Raw genomic sequence first — 8312 nt, 5'->3', positions numbered from 1 at the left:
GAAAACGTGAGATTTCTACTTACAAAGGTAGATAGGGACATATGAGGGGTGTTCTACCATTAATCCAAGCTTGAAGGACAAGGGAAGGGCATTGGAGCATTTTAGAGAGAGAGGAGAGGGTTTTAGTGTAAGAAGGAAGAAGGAAAGAATGAATGGGATAGGGTTGGGATAAGATGAAATCCTGAAGTTCCTTTCTCGGGTATAGCTCAGCACCACTCGACCTAGTGACCGGTTCACTCGACCGAATGGCACTCACTTGGTCGAGTATACCCTTACTCGACCGAGTGCCAACTCACTTGGTCCACTAGGGTTCTACTCAATCCATTTGGAAGTCTACTAGGTCTAGTTTAGGTCTTACTTGGTCTCGTAAGAGGGTCATGCTTACGTGTGGGTTCCCTCACGTGTCCCTAGGTCTAAGTATGGGTCCCACAATGCCGGATATTACACATTTGCTCAAGCTTCTTAGTGAAAAGGTCAAGTTTGGCATTGGTTTCGGCATTTGAACTAGAAGAGTTCTCTTTAGGATAACGGTTATTTCTTCTCAACGCGTTACCTCTCGAACCATAGTTAGCTTCCGAATAGACCATATTTTTGATAAGGGCCGACTCTTCTTCATCCCCCAAATGGTCGAATCCTCCCCCGCCGAGGCATTCGCCATTTCCTTAGTTTGCGACAAGGTTTGGAAGAAAGTTTGGGTTATGTACCACGTCGGGATTCCATGGTGAGGACAACTCGCGATTAAGTCTTTATACCTATCCCATGCCTCCCCCAAGGACTCCACATCCTCTTGTTGGAAGGTGTGAATTTCGTTTTGGAGCATGACGGTTTTCGATGATGGGTAATACTTGGCTAGGAATGCCTTGGCTAAGGCATCCCATATAGTAAATGTGTTCGGAGCATGCACATTCAACCAATGATCCGCTTTATCTTGGAGGGAAAAGGGAAAAAACATTAATCGCAATGTGTCCTAGGGCACCTCATTCCATTTCATTATGGCAACCTTGTTTTTGAACTTCCTTAGATGGGCATTAGCATCTTCATCGATATGCCCACCGAAACTATCCTTTTCAATCAAGCCAACTTGAGCCGGATGCATTTCAAAGTTGTTTGGGGCCAAGGTGCCAAAGTTAATCGGATTGCAAGCATCATTGTGGTTTAGGCGGTTGTGGTCGCGTAGAGCCGCCATTTGTGGTTGTGGAATTGGAATATATGGAGGTGGTGTATTTGGGATTTTGAGATTGTAAAATGGGTTTTCTAGTGGAGAATCAATGATGTTGTTTGGTTGTTGTGGTGGTGTGTCTTTAATGAGAGGTTGGGTGGGTGAATTTGCTTGGTTCAAAGTAGCATGAGAAGGGGTTCTAACCCTTGCAATTGGCCTATTACTTAAGGCTCTAAAAAGCCCCTTTCGGGGTCGGAGTCAAAGAGCAAAGCTTGATGATTCCTCCTAGGCATGCAACTTGACAAACCGTAAGACTCCTAGTGCTTTTACACACTAGGGTAAGGCAAAAGGCACACACTCTACAAGAAGCACACGAACTAAGCAAACAAACAAACAATTAGACTAAGACTAAACCTAAGACTTTGATAAACTAGGCACACTCTTAACGCCATCCCCGGCAAAGGCGCCATTTTGATGATCGGAATTTAGTCGTCGATTTCCGCACCAAAAGTCTCAACTATAGTAGTATAGTCAGGTTCGAACCACAAGGATGGGCCGGGCTGGATTTGCACTTAAATTGTCTAAGTCAAGGTCTAGTCGAACAACAAGGAAGTTGGTGAAATTGATTAAGCTAGAACTAAAGCAATTAGAAACAATCAAAGTAAGATGGTAAGATGGTAAGATGTAAACTCTAAAATGCAAAAGGGGACTCTCAAACCATGGACCGGTTTCCCGACCGGTCGGGGAGTCCTTCTTTGCTTTCCTTCACCCTTCTTCCCATACTTGCTTTGTGAGGTTCTTTGCTAGCTCCTTTTGTCCTCTCGGGCTCAAAACCTACAAGGAGAGACATAATACTCGTAGAACGGGACTAAGGGTATAAAATGCAAGCTAAAGAGGTCTAAACCGTCTAGATTGGGAACAAAATGCATAGGAAAGAAGGGGGGAAACGGTATGAAATAAGCGCATATCAGACGCATAAATATAATGCCTCCAAATCTTTCTATGTATAGATGTACTTCAAGCTCTTATGATCTAAAAACACCTTAAAGGTTGCCCCATAAATATAATGCCTCCAAATCTTCAAAGCAAAAACCACTGCACCCAGTTCCAAATCGTGAGTAGGATAGTTCTCCTCATACGGCCACTGCCTTGAAGCATAAGCGATAACTTTTCCATTCTACATCAAGACACAACCCAAACCATTCTTTGAGGCATTAGTATATACCTCAAAGTTCTCACTTCTCTCAGGTAGAGCTAGAACAAGAGATGTGGTCGAACGCTTCTTCAAGGTTTGGAATGTCGTTTCACAACTCTCTTCCCATCGAAATCTGGTCTCGTTCCTCATCAACGCTGTCATAGGCCTAGCGATCTTAGAGAAGTCTTTTACAAATCTCATGTAGTAGCCAATTTTGTTGGGCCCAGATTACCACCGCTCGATCGATACGAGTTAGGCAATACACAAAGCCAAGCCTGAATAAAAGTCATCCCACAAGGTACTAGAACGCCCGAGGCACCAACCAGGAGGGAAAGACAGACGTGGCACCTATTATGCCTGGCCTGAAGGGATATCTCATCGGCCACAAAATCAACAACATCGGGACAAGGCAGGCAACAAATAAACCACGGTCAAGACTTAGGAAAATAGTTCCTATAATCAAGGAAGACCCATTCAATATCCCATACAAAAAGCACAGAGGATTTGACTAAGTAAGGATAACGGGCCGGAAGATTATAAGAATCAACCAACCATCCCCAGATAAATAGGGCATGAGTCCTATTTATCAGGAAACCCTAAACCACCCTGAAGAGACCGTTGCAAGGGTACTATAAATAGAAGAAGAAAAAGAAAAAGAAAAGAGGATCACTTGCTCACACACTTACTCACTCTCACTTTACTTTCATACATGTATTCAACACAATATCTAGCATTACTACTAAGCGGTCGTACTATATATTTCGCTTTGACATACATATTCCCTATCAGGATATCAAAAGTCATAGTAACAATCCCTCCTGGCTTAGTGCCCGTGATTTTTTCCCTTATTCCTAGAGTTTTTCCACGTATAAATCTTTCTGTCTTACTTTTGCATTTATTCCTTTATTAATTCTATCATACCATCGGGCTATTTGTTTTGAGTTAGATTACCCTGCAAATTCTTCCCTGGCAGGATATTATCTCTATGAGAATTCCTGCTAAAATAATTGGCCCCCACCGTGGGGCATCTAGCTAAAAAATAATCAAAACCTAAATCCAAACCACACAAAAACAACTCCAAAAAATGACTGGAGATAGCATTGAACAACAACATGTCTGCGCCAAAGAACAATCGTTGGAAATGGAACAATCAAAAGCAAAAATGGCACAGTCAAGTGAAGTTATGAAACTAAAGGAATCAGAATCTAGTCTGAAACAAAGACTATGAGACAAAGCCTCAGGCTCAAAGTTAACGATTCAGCCTGGCACGCCATTCTCTTCAATCATCAGGAACATTGATTTCTCCAACTTTGGTACACCAACTCCATCAAAATCCAAAGCAGGAGAAGGTGATACAGACTCATAAGATATTCCAAATGAAGAGGTTGTACCAGATCAAACCAACGCAGCAATAATGATGGCCATGCTCCAGGAGATCCGAAACTTCATGAGAAATTTAAAAAGATTCTGAAGTGCTGCGACCATTGAGAAGCCAACCAACCCTGAAAGCTACGCAGACTCACCTTTCGTGGATGTGATAGCAAAGATAGATCTGCCTAAGAAATTTGTGGTGCCATCAATGAGAATCTATGATGGAACCATAGACCCTCAAAATCATGTGGCCTAGTACAAACAAAGGATGTTGGCAGCCTCCATACCTAGTGAACTACGACAAGTTTGCATGTGCAAAGGTTTTGGAACAACCCTGACCGGCCCTGCCCTCCAGTGGTACATCAATCTACCAAATGGAAGCATCAAGTCCTTTGCAGATCTGATAAATTCGTTCAACCATCAATTTGTCGGCAGCAGGGAACTCGAAAAGAGATCCAGTGACCAATACAGAATCAAGCAAAAGCCTGGCGAGACAATCAGAGCATTCGTGACAAGATTCAACAAGGAGAAAGTATCAATCCCCAGATGTGATGTTGGAACAGCTGTGGAAGCTTTCAGGCAGGGATTACCATTGGACAATGACTTTTATGATGAACTAACTATGAAACTTTTCCTGACTTTCGAGGACGTCCAGGCAAAGGCCATTGGCTACATCAGATTGGAGGAAGACAAAGGCTTCAAAGTCAAGCCACCGACGGCGCCTCGGGATATGAGAGATCCAACAGAAAAGTTCCAATCACAAAGGAAGCGATTCCAGACCATCCCCTTACACCAGGCCCGACGGATCGTGGTCAACTATGCTCGTGAGCAACGAGGTAACTCCTATACTTACCCCCTTATTCAAGAATATAACTTCTCTGTTGACACTGCAGGATTGATCAAAAGGCTTGACAACATGGGAGACATTCTTAAATGGCCAAAGAAGGCAGACAACCCAAACTCAAGAAAAGACACAACAAGATGGTGTGAGTTTCACATGGACATAGGGCACACAATAGAGGAATGTCTGGGACTACGCAGGCAAGTGGCTTACCTGTTAAAGAAAGGTTACCTGAAAGATCTGATGCCATCAAAGAGCAGGGAAGACAATGGAACAAGAAAGGACCAGGAAAGACCACAACGTAACCTACCTCCAAACCACCCATCTATGAAGTCAAGCTCATCAATGGAGGATCGAAATCTGCGGCCCGACCAGGCTTTTGCAAAGAAAAAATAGCCAGGAGTCAAAAATGAAATCTCCTTTTAAACCTAGAAACTTACCTCAAATTACTTTTGATGATACTGATATGCAGGGAATCTCTGAGGTCCACCATGACGGCCTGGTCATTACCATGCAAATAGGAACTGCGCGTGTCCTGACAATTTTAATAGATGGTGGCAGCTCAGTCAACTTAATTATGCTTGACGAATTGAAAGCAATGAAGATTGATGAAAGCCAAATCATAAAGAAATCAAATGTCCTGGTACGATTCGGTGGTGAAACAAAAGAACACTAGAGAGAAATCTACCTGCCAACATACGTTGAAGGAGTCTCCTCATATGTGAGATTTGGAGTCCTGAATTGCCTGTCATCCTATAATGCCATCCTAGGCAGACCTTGGATCCACAATGTCCAAGCTATCCCTTCAACCTATCGCCAATGCGTCAAAATACCAACGGAGTGGGGGATAGCAACCATCAAAGGTGAACAAAAGTCTGCTTAGGAATGTTATACTGAATCATTAAAACCCTCCAAGGCAGGTAAGTCTCTCGCCTAGCAATTAAAGTACCCTGTCAAGAGCACTTATGAGGCAGAAACTCAAATGGAAACAGATTAGGTAATTTTAAACCCTGAGTATCCTGACAGGCATGTACTAATAGGATCTGATGTCCCTGACAATATCAGACCAGAACTAGTAAGTTTTCTTAAGAGTAAATATTCATGCTTTGTCTGGTCCCACTTTTATATGACTGGTATAGATGTCAATATTATTACCCATAAACTTAATATTAACTATTCATTTAAACCTGTGCAACATAAAAGGAGGAAGTTTTCCCCTGAACGCAACTCTATCATCAATGAAGAGGTAGACAAACTCCTAGATATGGGAATGATCAGAGAAGTAATGTACCCTGAATGGCTAGCAAATGTAGTTGTGGTATAAAAGAAAAATGGCAAATGGAGAGTTTGTGTAGACTACACAGACCTAAACAAAGCATGCCCAAAGGATCCGTTCCCACTTTGTCATATTGATGCCATGGTAGATGCTACAGCAGGGCATGAGCTATTAACGTTTATGGATGCTTCAAGTGGATTCAACCAGATCAAGATGCACCCAGCTGACCAGAAAAACATTGCATTCATCACGGAAAGAGGCATATATTGTTACACAGCAATGCCCTTTGGCCTGAATAATACAGGGGCAACCTACCAACGCCTGGTCAACATGATGTTCAAAGATCAAATAGGTGACACAATGGAGGTCTACATTGATGACATGATGGTTAAATCAAAAAAGGTTGAAGATCATGTAAAAGATTTAGAAGTAGCCTTCAAGATCCTAGAAGAATTCAATATGAAGCTCAACCCTTCCAAATGCCACTTTAGAGTCTCTTCAGGCAAATTCCTTTGATACATGGTGACAAAAAGAAGGATTGATGCCAACCAAGAACAGATAAAAGCCATCTTGGAGTTAGAATCCCCCAAATCAGTTAAAGATATCCAAAGACTAACAGGGAAGAGTTGCGATACCTGAATAGATTCATATCCAGATCATCTGAAAGATGCAGATCCTTCTATAACCTCCTCGGGAAGAAGAAATCATTCAAATGGATGCCTGAACATGAAACAGCCTTCGAAGATTTGAAAACCTACCTGGCTACTCCTCCACTGCTGGCCAAACCTAACAAAGGGGAACCCCTTATGATTTACTTATCAGTCACTGACACAGCAGTAAGTGAAGTCCTAACCAAAGAAGTTGAAGGCCAAAAACACCATGTCTACTATGTAAGTAAAAGTCTCCTGGATGCAGAAACAAGGTATGGACTACTTGAAAAATATGTACTTGCTTTAATTATATCCTGTACTAAACTTAGACCTTACTTTGAGAGTTACCCAATAATTGCCAGGACTAACCTGCCTATCAAATCATCCGAGAAAACATGAGCTTTCGGGCGGAGAATGGCAAAATGGTCAATCTGACTAAGTACTTATGACATAACCTTTGAACCTAGGACACCATTAAATCTCGGGCATTAGCGGAGACTTTGTGGTGAATTTAGTCTCAACCTAGAACCCGACCTTATAAAAGAGGTCAACCATCTAGACACCCCTAAATTAGGCCAGGAATGGACCTTACACGTAGATGGAGCAACAAATATGAGAGGAACTGGCCTAGGATTAGTACTAAAATCACCACAGGGAGACCTAATTGCTCAAGCTATTAGTTGTGACTTCAAAGCAACAAAAAATGAAGATGAATATGAAGCCCTGATAGCTGGACTCAAGGTATGTATATATCTTGGTGTGAAAAATCTCAAGGTAAAAACTGGCTCCCTTTTAATTTCCAATAAAGTCAAAGGAACATATCTTTGCAAAGGATTCCAAAATGATTCCTTATTTAGACTACGTCAAAAGCCTTTGCAAAAAGTTTAGTTCATTTGACATTGATCAAATACCAAGAGACTTAAACACTCGGGCCGATCGCTAGCCACCGGGATTAAATTTCGGCCCAAACCGTATTTGATAAAATACCTATTGTTCATCTATTAGAACCAACCATTGAAAAGCCTGGCCAAAATTGTCCCATCAATGAGGACACAGACTCTTGGACCAAACCATACTATGATTGGTTCTTACAAGGATACTACCTAAAGACAGGCATGAAGCAAGGGCCTTCAGAATTAAAGCTTCCACCTATACTATTATAAATAACGTATTGTTCAAAAAGTCTCAAGCTGGACCTTATCTGCGATGCCTGGAACCTCATGAAGCTAAACAGGTTATTGAGGACATACATGACGGATATTGTGGAAATCACAAAAGTGGCGAAGCACGGCAAGCAAAGTCCTAAGGACAGGCTACTTGCCAACCCTCGGAGCGATTGCATAGCTTACGCTCCAAATGTGAAGCCTTTGCCAACTCCGTTCTCCATACATCCACCAACCATCGAGCTACTACACTCCATCTCAGCTCCCTGGCCGTTTATGAAGTGGGGAATGGACATTGTAGGCAAACTACCCTAAGCTCCTGGACAAAAAGTTTTTATGTTAGCCATGACCGACTACTTTTCAAAATAGATAGAGGCATACTCATACAGGCAAGTCAAAGAGAAGGATGTCATATCATTTATCAAACGCAATATCATATGTAGATATTGCATCCCCTCATAAATAGTTTGTGACAACGGTACTCAGTTCGTGGGAAAAAGGACAATGGCTTTTTGTGCACAATGGAATATCAACCTGGTAACCTCCACGCCAGGCTACCCAAAAGCCAATGGTCAGGCAGAATCCAACAACAAAGTAGTAATTGGTTGCTCAAGAAAAAAGCAAAGAGAAGAAAAGGTAGATGGGCTGAAGAACTTC

The 8312-nt window shown here is 42.2% G+C and overlaps 1 non-coding gene across 1 annotated transcript; it reads left to right on the top strand.

The window, feature by feature from the left end:
* Window positions 1-713: 713 nt before the first annotated feature.
* On the top strand, window positions 714-820 carry LOC141637866 (small nucleolar RNA R71). Its single transcript, XR_012541931.1, has one exon. It is a non-coding gene; the product is annotated as a small nucleolar RNA R71 (small nucleolar RNA).
* The last annotated feature ends 7492 nt before the right edge of the window (window positions 821-8312 follow it).

The sequence above is a fragment of the Silene latifolia genome, unplaced genomic scaffold, assembly GCF_048544455.1.
Source record: "Silene latifolia isolate original U9 population unplaced genomic scaffold, ASM4854445v1 scaffold_151, whole genome shotgun sequence".
Classification (NCBI taxonomy): Eukaryota; Viridiplantae; Streptophyta; class Magnoliopsida; order Caryophyllales; family Caryophyllaceae; genus Silene; species Silene latifolia.
The sequence above is the reverse complement of the archived record's forward strand: the minus strand, read 5'-3'. Positions and strand labels throughout refer to the sequence as shown.